The following is a 10,707-nucleotide window of genomic DNA, read 5'->3' as shown; positions in this document are numbered from 1 at the left end:
CCCCGAGGGCCCACCAGCCTTTCGAGCCAGAAAATCGATATTTTCATATTCTGCAATAGTATTTCATAGGTGAGTTACACATTTGTAAGGCGTGTTATGTTTTGTGGAGGAGTGCTTTAGTGTTTGTAATGATATTTTAAACTTTGTCATGCATTATGTATAAAGCTTGCAAAGCACTGGTGAAATTTGATGTTTGAAATATGTCACCAAATGTAGGAATGCGTACTGTAGTCTGTTTTATTGTACTGAAATGAAGATTTAAATAAGTTGTCCATTCTAATATATGTCCGTCCTTCCTGAGTCTGTTATAAAAGTAGTAGAGACAACTGAGGTTTAGAAACATGTTGACAGATGCATTAAATTGTATCCTAGTCTATATAAGTCATTGGGTGCGAAACATCCATTGAGCTCCAGGCAATGATACATGTGTTGTATTGGCTTGTATTAATTTATTTATAAAGTTTTATATAGCGCGAACATGATCCTGAAGGATATCAGAGCGCTTTACAATTTGAGGGAAAGGAAGGTAACAGTTGCAGTACAGGCATCAAAAGGAATACCAACCCAAACAAATCAAATATGCATACCAAACAAGAAGGTTACAATCAAAAGGGGACAACGAAGAATAAGATAATAACTGGTACATAGCGAACTGGGAAGGGAGAAAATGATTAGTAAAGAAGAATAAACCCAGCGCAGGGCTTAGGGTGTAAGTCCAATGCATTATAGCAGACAATCCAAGACCCTTTTAAGGTAAGAACTTGTTCATGAGGAATCTTTTTACTTCTAATTTGAAGGCCACCTTGGAGGAAATTTTGCATATTTCCGGTGGGAGAGAGTTCCAGATCTTCGGCGCAGAGATGGAGAAAGCTTGGTGACACATTCTCTTTTTGCGAAAGATCTGTGGCTTCAAGAGGAGAGAGTTAGCACTCCGAGAAGGTCTACCACATCCGGATAATTATAGCTTTTGCGCTAGATAACTGGGGGTTTTGAAGTGGAGGGCTTTGTGCAACAGGCAGCCAATCTTTAGCTGAATTCTTACTTCATAGAGCAACCAAATTAGGGATTTTAAGACTGGGGAGATATGCGCATTTCTTTTGGTACCCATAACAAATCTGGACACAGCATTCAGTGAAGCCCTTAGTGGGGCCAAGGTATAGCTGGGGAGGCCACAGGGCGTAGCACTGCCATAGTCTAGCCGTGGCAAAACAAGTGCTTGGACCACTTGCTTGAAGTCAGCTTGTGGGAGGAAAGGTTTGAGATTCGTGAGTATCCTCCTGAGGTGATTAGCTCCCTAGCACACATTGCTGATATGATTCTTCATGTTCAGATGTTTGTCCAGGGTGATCCTGAGAGATTTGGCTGAGTCAATAATGAGGGGGAGCAGTTGACGGCCGTGAGGTGGTTCATCAAAGGTCTAACTTGGGGATGTGATTCGAAGGAAAAATTAGAAGGAATTCTGTTTTGGAGGTGTTGAGCAAGAGGTGGTTCTCAGATAACCAGTTTTGAGTATTTATTAGGGTAGTGTTGAGTGATATAAGGTTATCCGGGGAGGAGATTTTCAGATGAAGTTGCATATCATCTGAATACATATGGAAGAGAATGTCCGCGAAATTTAGTGCACTAGCTAATGGTTCAAAGAACAAGTTGAAGAGTATGGGAGATAAGGCGGTCCCTTAGGGGACCCCCATGGATACTGGTGATGGCTGGGAGAGAACTTTTTGGGATCTGTGGTGGAGGAAGGAGGAGAACCATTTCATCACCGAACCAGAAAGGCCCATCCTGTGCTCCAAAACGGATAGGAGGTTGTCCTGATTAACAGTGTCAAATGCAGAGGGAAGGTATATAGTTATTTATGCATTATAATGGAAGCTGCGTTGTCAAAATTACATTGTAAAATTATGCGTTGTAATTGAGTGCGTTGTAACATCATTATACTTGAAATAAGTTTGAGACTCACAATAGTGACATAAGAAGAGTTGGTCTTTCATATTTGCCTGAGCCTTAGTTTGTGAGGTGTCGGTGAATATTGAAGCTGCAAGAGAAAAGTGAGGTTTAATACATGTTGGCAGAGGGATTAGAGATTAGGCTACTTTGTATGAGTCTCTGAAAAGGGACATTCAAAGTAGGCTGTATAAATGTAGGTGTCAGCTTGAAATGGGAAGTGCAGTCTGTCTGTCATGGTTGTCCAGAGTGGTCGCTGGGGGGATGGTGGGAGATGAGTCCACCTATGCCCCTAGGCAGACACCATGATACTGATTGGGCATGATTGGATGTGCGAGTTGGTGAGCATAATACGCGTGGCACAGGGTGGGACTGCAACTCCCAGAAAACCTTTAGAAGGCCAGCTGTAGGAGACTGAAAACGGAACCCTGACTACAATTCTTGTCAATCCAGACCCAGAGCTGTACTCACCTCTTCACAGCAGCATGGAAGGAGCCAAGTCAGCAGTGTCCAGGTTTGAACGCCTCCATTGCTCTGTGACACTACAGTGCAAGACCTTTTTCTCTGAGTTTCAAGCAGACGCAGTAAGTTTCCGTCTTCCTGGTTTGGAAGATTTGTATTCTTTAAATTTGATTACGCGCTCTGGACTGAATGCTTCATCACTTCCCAGGGTTCCTGCTATTCAACCAGAAAGCTACTGCATTGCTCACTGGCAGTTGTGGAGGTAGGTTCTGTCGATGTACTGCATACACTCTCTTTTCCTGAGAGGTTTGCATACCATTAAAGGCACCTGGTTGTTTCCTTGCTTTACTTGATGGACGACTTGCAGATGCTTGGAATGTGGTAATCTTTTATCGCTTTCATAGACCCGGTGAGGTCTGTCAGCTTTTTGTATTTAGTTTTATGATTTTTTCTACATTATAACATTTACCAGCATTCTTGAGGATTCCCTGGAAGGAACCTGATACAGGAGTTGTGTCCTCCGCCTTGGGGCAATGTTCTCTTCCAGTCTTTATGGTGTGGCCCGCCTGTGAGTAGACTGAATGAAGGTTTATACATGATTAAGTTTATTATGAGCATGTGCATGGTGAATGGTAATTGTCTTGTTGTCTCCTCTTACCTGCAGATCACTGCATTCAGTTAACTGTCCATATTGAAAGAAGTATTTCACAGTCTAAGAGGACAGAAGTGGTTCAGTGGTGGCAGTCTGCTACTGTTTCTTCTTTCTTATTTTATCCATCTCCCTTTTCCCCTGCTTGCTCCTATGCAGGGCTGTGGGTTGTATATACTATCTGCCAGTGGCACAGGGTGGAAGTGAGAAAGCTATGATTGCTCTCGATGGATCTGTACCATAAGGTTGGTGACTACCAAACTTAGTTTCCTATCACAGCCTGACACTGCCAAGTTTAAAGGTCTGTGTGCTCTCGTGAGTGAGGTATTTGTCTATTTGTACATGTATTCTAGCTTGTGCTGTGCATCAGAAAATGCTAGCATAAGAACCTGGTATCTTCTCAAACAAGTGCACAAATCTTCTCAGTTCTGCTCAGTCATTTAGTCACAGAGGCAGACATGTCTTACCTATGTAGGTGTCACAGAACCCCTCAAATAGACTGTTCAATACCCAGATGCCCTGTATTATTAGCAGAAAGAAATACATACACCTTCTTATACACAAATGTAGAGAGCATGCAATCTAAAACACAGGTATTCTACTATTTGTAGTTTTTTTGTGTGTGTATCATGTCACTAGGAAAAGGCATAGGCACATGCATTGATGCCTTCAGAAACATGGTGAGACTTAGAACAGTGACATGGGAAGGGCTGCTGCTTTATTATTTGGCTAGGCCCAACATTCTGAGCAGTTAGTGAATATTGAAGCGGAAAGAAGAAAAGTGAGGTTTAAGACATGCTGGCAGAGGGATTGATGATTAGGCTACTTTGTATGAGTCTATGGAAAGGTACACTTGAAGTAGGCCATAAAAATGTAGGTATCTAATGTATTCTGACATGTGCATTGCATCTGAAGATGCTAGCTTAAAAACCTGAAAGCTTCTCATACAGGTCCCCAAATCTTCTGAGTTGTGCTCTGTCATTCGGTCACAGAGGCAGACATATCTTAACTATGTAGGTGTCCCATAGCCCCTGAAATAGAGTGCTCAATACCCATGTGCCCTGTATTATGAGCAGAAAGGAATACATACGCCTTCTTCTGCTCAAATTTAGAGAGCATGTGGTCTGAAACACAGGTATTCTACTATTTCTAGGTTTGATTTTATGTATCATGTCACTAGGAAAAGGCACAGACACATGCATTGATGCCATCAAAAACATAGTGAGACTTTGAACACTTACATGGGAAGGGATTGCTGTTTTATATTTGGCTTGGCCCAACTTTCTTAGTAGTCAATGAATAGTGAAGCTGGAAGAGAAAAGTGAGGTTGAAGACATGTTGGCAGATGGCTTAGTGATTAGGCTACTACGTATGAGTCTGTGGAAAGGTATAACCGAAGTAGGCCATAAAAATGTATGTTTCTGCTTGAAATGGGAAGTGCAGTCTGTCAAATTCAAAAGTATGCGTGCTCTTGGGAGAGACATATGTATCCTCTTGTACATGTATTGTAACACGTGTTGTGCAGCCGATGACCCTAACTTAAAAACTATGTAGCTTATCATACAGGTGCACAAATCTTGTCAGTCCTACTACACCATTCAGTCGCAGAAGCAGAGATTGGTTACCTATGTAGGTGTCACAGAAGTCCTACTAGAGCATTTAGTCACTAAAGTCTAGATCATTTACGTAGGTAGTGATCATAGAACCACTAGAAAATAGAGGTAAAAATCTGACTGCTGTGTATAATGAGCAAAAAGTAATGCATACATCTTCCTGTACAGGAATTTAGAAAATGAAAGTGTACAGTAATTGATAAATGTTTTCTCCCAGACTCTCAACCCTTTACAGCTTTGCCAATGTGCATAGTTAGGTATGCTACATATTTATTTATTATGAAGAGAATAGCAATGTAAATGTAAGCAACTGCTTATTGATTATTACGAATATTAATACGTAATTAATTTCAAATTATTAATTGATGTAACAAACCATTGAAATTATTCTTTGTTTTTTAGATATTTACTTTATTTGGAAAAAACAATTGGAGATGGCAAGCAAACATGAAAAGAGAAGAGAGCAAAAAGAAGAAGCGCAAAAGGTTATACAGGAAAAAAGCTCTGCTGGTAAGAGAACTAAACAGGTTCCTCAAACAGTTTTACAGAGATTGAGAAAAGTCAAAAATGTTGAAAATAAAAAGAATAGTATTACAACAAATCAGAAGGAAAAGAAGAATTGTTATAGTAAAACAACATTATTTTATGGGAAAACAACGCATATTACAAGAAGAGTAATTCAAAATGTATTAAAACATTGTAAAACACATATAAGAAGATCAGCAGCTTATAAGAAAAGCAACAGATTGAAAGTGTAGTAGATAGAGCTTTTGAATTGATGAGAAAATATTTATATTAATATTGAAAAGAATATGAACATTGGAAAAAACAATGGTGTTTATGAGGGAGAAAAGCAAAAGAAAATTACTGGTTAATTAAAGTAACTTTTGTAAAACGTTTACTGGTAAATGGCAGCACACTTCCAGTACTGAGCCTTTCTTTAATGAAGAAAGCTACTTTTGAAAGAACACGTTAGTACATGCAGTTGATACTAGTGGTCGATGCTATGAGGTGAAAGATGGTTCAACCATTCCAAAAGAAAAAAAGGTTCCTAGGAATGTAAATGAAGTAATAGCTGAAGAAGTTCAAGGAAGGTGGACCCAAGCTCCTGTATATAAGTGGGATTGTAGCACTATTTGCCGTATTCAACAGGAATCTATTGACATATTATGATTTCTTTTACGAGATTGTGCCAAAAAAGTGTTACACAGAAGATTCAGATGTTACAAGGACTAGATCCATGCAAAATAAGAATATATACTAAATTGCAGGGTCATTCTCTGGCATGTCTTTCAGGAAAGGTGTGCCAAAATACTTTTCATGATTTAAGAATGTTAGCTGTACACCACTCTGAAATGCAGAAGTTAGTAAGGAGAATTTATTCTGTAAAAACTCTTGCATTATGTTTAAGTGAAATGAATACAGCTCATTTGCATGGATCTGTATCAGATGTACTGAAAGTTTGTGATGATACACAGTTTTGTTTTTTTGGTTCTGAAGAGGAGTGTAGAGAAACTGAGAGTTTGATAAGTGTAGGTGCTGAAGAACAGGAGAAAGAGACTAGTATTGATGATTTTGCAGAAGAAATTCCAAAGTTTAACACAGTTTCATCTGAAAAACCGAACTACATTTGTATTTGTTATGGACGTACTCACTATAGAAGTCAAACTAGGAATGTTGATTTATATTTGAAAAGTGAAAATGAAAACAATGATAAGTGGCAGGAATGTTGTCTTTGTTTGTAGAAGGTGAGCATTTGAGTTGGCTAGTGGTCACATTATTTCTAAGTACTGTTACAACAAATTAGAAGAAAACCAAATGCCCGCTAGAGCAGTACATAACAACTTAGAGTTGTTACCTATTCCTCAGGTACTGGCAGATTTAAATGTATATGAGTCTATTCTTAATCATGCTATACACCCATTTCAGGCTATAGTTCGTATGGAGCCTAAAACAGGTAATCTGCCACCAACAGATTTGCAAAAAGGGCTCAAAGGAAGAGTTGTGTACTTACCTTTAGGTTTTTAGAAAAATATTGAAACTGTTGCTGTGGAGAGAAAACAGTTTTATCTATTAGTTATTCTAGTAAATGCTGTATCAACAAAGAGTAGAAAAATTTGCCAAGAGTTTGTAGATGTTAATAAACTTCAAAAGGCTACATTATACCTGGCACAGAAAAATATTTATAACAATGTAAATGTTGATGAAGAAGTAATATGCTTACATGATGAAACAGTAATGTCAAGTGGCCAATTTGAAAAAGTGGACTAGTCCAGGAGTGAAGAGATTTATGGACATTATACAATACATCCTCTGCATTCGAAAGAAATCATAGGAAATAGTATTGAATTAATTCAAATGAAAGAAGCAAAGGGAACTCCACTGAGTGTATGGAAAAAAAGTTTGGAAGCTCATTGTTTTCCACAGCTATTCCCCACTGGAAAAGGTAGATGATTTGATGAGTGAGCTGTACAGATTCCAGATTCAGAATACCAATCAACAGGGGTGTATTGTGAAGATACAAGGTTTCAGCAGTGCATTCCATATATATTTAATATTCTGTTTGAAAGCGATTTGTCTGCACTTTCATATGCAGTGAACCAAATATTAAACACAGGAGTTCATCTTCAACATGTTTCCTCAAAAGAGTTCATGGACAAAGTTGAACAAAGAGATGGACATTTAGAATCTCAGTTTATTAATTTGATGGTGTGCCAACGTGGTACTAATGAACATTGGTATTGTCGTCATGGTGAACTTATATGCATGTTGAAAAACTTAGGTAGAGCTGCATGGTTTGTAACAGTTAGTTGTGCTGAATATGGGTGGGATGATTTACTTGAATACGTATGAGAAACAAATTCAAATGTTAAAAACATTGAATTGAAGACAGCTGGAGAACTCCTGTATATGTCTACAGGTATTCTAACCATAGGTTTCAAGCTATGATGTCATTTATCTGCAATAAAAACATTCCACCTTTTGGAGAGGTAAATCATTTCTTATGGCGAAAAGAGTACCAAGCCAGAGGTGCGCCTCAGATACTCATGCTATTATGGATAAATAATGCACCAACATTTGAAACAGATAGTGATGAATCTGTTTTGTCTTTCATCGAACAGTATGTTACATGTGCCATTCTAATAGAAGGAGGAGAAAAGAGCTTGAGACAACAAGTTTTACAGTATCAGAGTCATAGATGTGGGAAATACTGCAGACGGAAATATAAATGTAAAGGAAACTTTTATACAGAATTTTGTTTTGGATTCCCACGTCCTATCATTTCTAAAGGAAGGGTAAATAGTTTTTTCTCAGCAGTAAGACATACAATAACTCGAAAATCTCCCAAGAATATATGCAATGTAAGAAGAGCAGAAGCTTCAAAGTACATTAATGACTACAATCCAGTTATTTTGAAAATGTGAAATATAAACATGGATATTAAGTATATAGCAGATAATTCAATTGCTGTTGCTCATTATGTTACCTCATATATTACAAAATCTTAAAAGTCTGAGATGAAAGAAATGTGGGAAGGAGGTTCGGCAGAAAAGAGTCTTAGCAAGAAATTGTACAGCTTCAGCTTGAAAATGCTTTCCCATAGAGAGATTGGATCCTACGAATGTTCCGATCGCTTGAGCTGAGCCAGTATATATTCAAAATCAAGAGGAATCATTTGGATAAGTCTAGGTCTTGCTTCCACATGAAATAGAGTATTGAAATATTTAGAAGAAATTGAATACTTACACAGTATGAGCCAGAAAGTACTGATATTGTCAAAAATAATATGTTGGATACGTACTATCCCAAAAGGAGTCCACATCTTGAAAAGCTATGTCTGTATGAAATACTTCAGCATTATAAGTTTAAAAAGAATGTTAGAGAAAATATAAAAGAAGAAAAAATATGCAGTAATTGGATGTGATGGATGTTTAGTTAAACATGTCTAAGTGAATCTTATTAACCACAGAAAATGGAGTTGTGAAACAGCAGATAAGAGAGAATTTTTCTATTTAGCACTTCTGCAACAGTTCAAGCTTTGGCGTAATGAAACAGAATTACTTGGAGATTTTGACTGCTGTGAATATTCCTGTAATGCAACTAAAGACAGCATTCAATGCACAATTTTTCCAACTTACTTACAAATGTTAAATGATGAGATTAAACAAGAAGGTACTATTGCAGCTAAAATAGCTAGAGAAAGTTCACAAAGCAGTCAACGTTCTGGTCCACTGACTCAAGATCCACTGGGAAAACCAATTATTGAAATTGAAGCAGCAATAGCCATGAATGAGATAGAAACTGCAATGCAGCAAGCACAACAGGATATTATTCAGTTTGAAAAGTTAGAGGAACAACTAAATATTAAACAAAAAGAAATATATCTAAAAGTCAAACAACAGGTACAACATGGTTTGCTCCATGAAAAAAAAAGTGCCAATGTTCATCATTGAAACCTATTCTATTGTACCTTAGTGGTCAAGCTGGAACAGGAGAACGTTCCTTAATTAAAGTTTCGACCAGTTATCTTCAAAAAGAATTCTGATTTATCTTGTGTTGTAACACCTCCAACTGGATTAGCAGCACATAACATTAAAGGTATTACTTTACATCGATTACTTATGCTTCCTGTTGAACCAGACATTAAACTAGAATATCAGAAGCTATCTGGAGAAGTCTCAAGAGTACTGAAGAAAATCAAACTTTTAGTCATTGATGAAGTGAGCATGGTATCAAACTTAATGCTTGCCTTTGTGCACTTGAGAATGCAACATATTTTAAAACAGATTACGATGTTCTTTTTGGAGGAAAACATTTAATTGTATTTGGAGATCTACTACAACGTACTCCCGTTAAAGGACAGCCTGTTTTTAAAACGCTTCTCCATGATGACACAAGGTAATCTTTGGGAAATATTGGAAGTGTAAATATTTGGTTAAACTTTGAATATAAAGAATTTGCTCAAAATATGCGACAAGCAGGTGATGAAGATTATGGAAAGATTCTTAAAGACATAAGAATTGGTATGTTGACGGATATGGTAAACAAGCTTTAGAAAGACGGCTACTAAAGAACTTCAATACATATGAAAAAGAGCAGCAGAAGTAATGTAGAATATGGTTGTAGGAAACAAATCTATAGTTTGCCTAATGCCTAAACTGCAAGAGTGTTCTACATTCAATGAACAACCTCTCAACTTCGAAAAACAACAAATTCAGCAAATTACAGCTATTGACAAAATCAAACATCAGGGAGTAACATTTCTTTCTTACTGAGAAATTAAAGGCTAAATTGGATTCTTTGGAAAAGCCTGTATCTAAAACTGCAGGATTAGAAAACTGTTTACAGGTATGTAAAACGTGGAGTAATTTTGTGGCAGAATTTGAATGTAGAAGAAGTATTAGTAAATGGAGCAATAGGAAAAGCTGTTGATTTTGTTAATTTTCAAAATAGAGATGGAATAGAATTTTTGATTATAAATTTGACCAGAGTGATGAGGTAAGACAGATTTGGCATTGTGTTGTACGTTTTTTGCTTATAAAGGACTTGTAGGTTCGTAGACAACAGTTTCCTCTAGCATATGCAGTAACTATTCATCAATCTCAAGGTTTAAGTATAGACAGAGCTTTTGTAAATATTGGAAGTACAGTGTTCAAAGAGGGAATGGCATACATTGCATTGTCCCGAGTAAGAACATTGTCTGGTTTGTATTTACCACATCTTCATTATGAAATCATAGAAAATTGTGAAAAAAGATTCTGTTCTGCACTACATCATTTATTTCAACAGTTGATAAGTGACAGAAGTAAAATACATACTACTTCTAGCATTCAACATCTTTTAGATATGTGTACTGGTTCATTGACATTTACTCTAAACATACAACACGATGCACAAGAATTTCTAATGCTCATGTTTGGAGCATTAGAACATGAAGGAATACACACTGATAACTTATACGGACTAAGTTACAAATGGGACCATAAATGTAAAGAGTGTTCATTTAGTTCTACAACTCAAATACAATCAGAACGATTC

Source organism: Triturus cristatus, chromosome 2_1, assembly GCF_964204655.1.
Source record: "Triturus cristatus chromosome 2_1, aTriCri1.1, whole genome shotgun sequence".
NCBI classification, from domain to species: domain Eukaryota; kingdom Metazoa; phylum Chordata; class Amphibia; order Caudata; family Salamandridae; genus Triturus; species Triturus cristatus.
Note: the sequence above shows the minus strand (reverse complement) of the source record.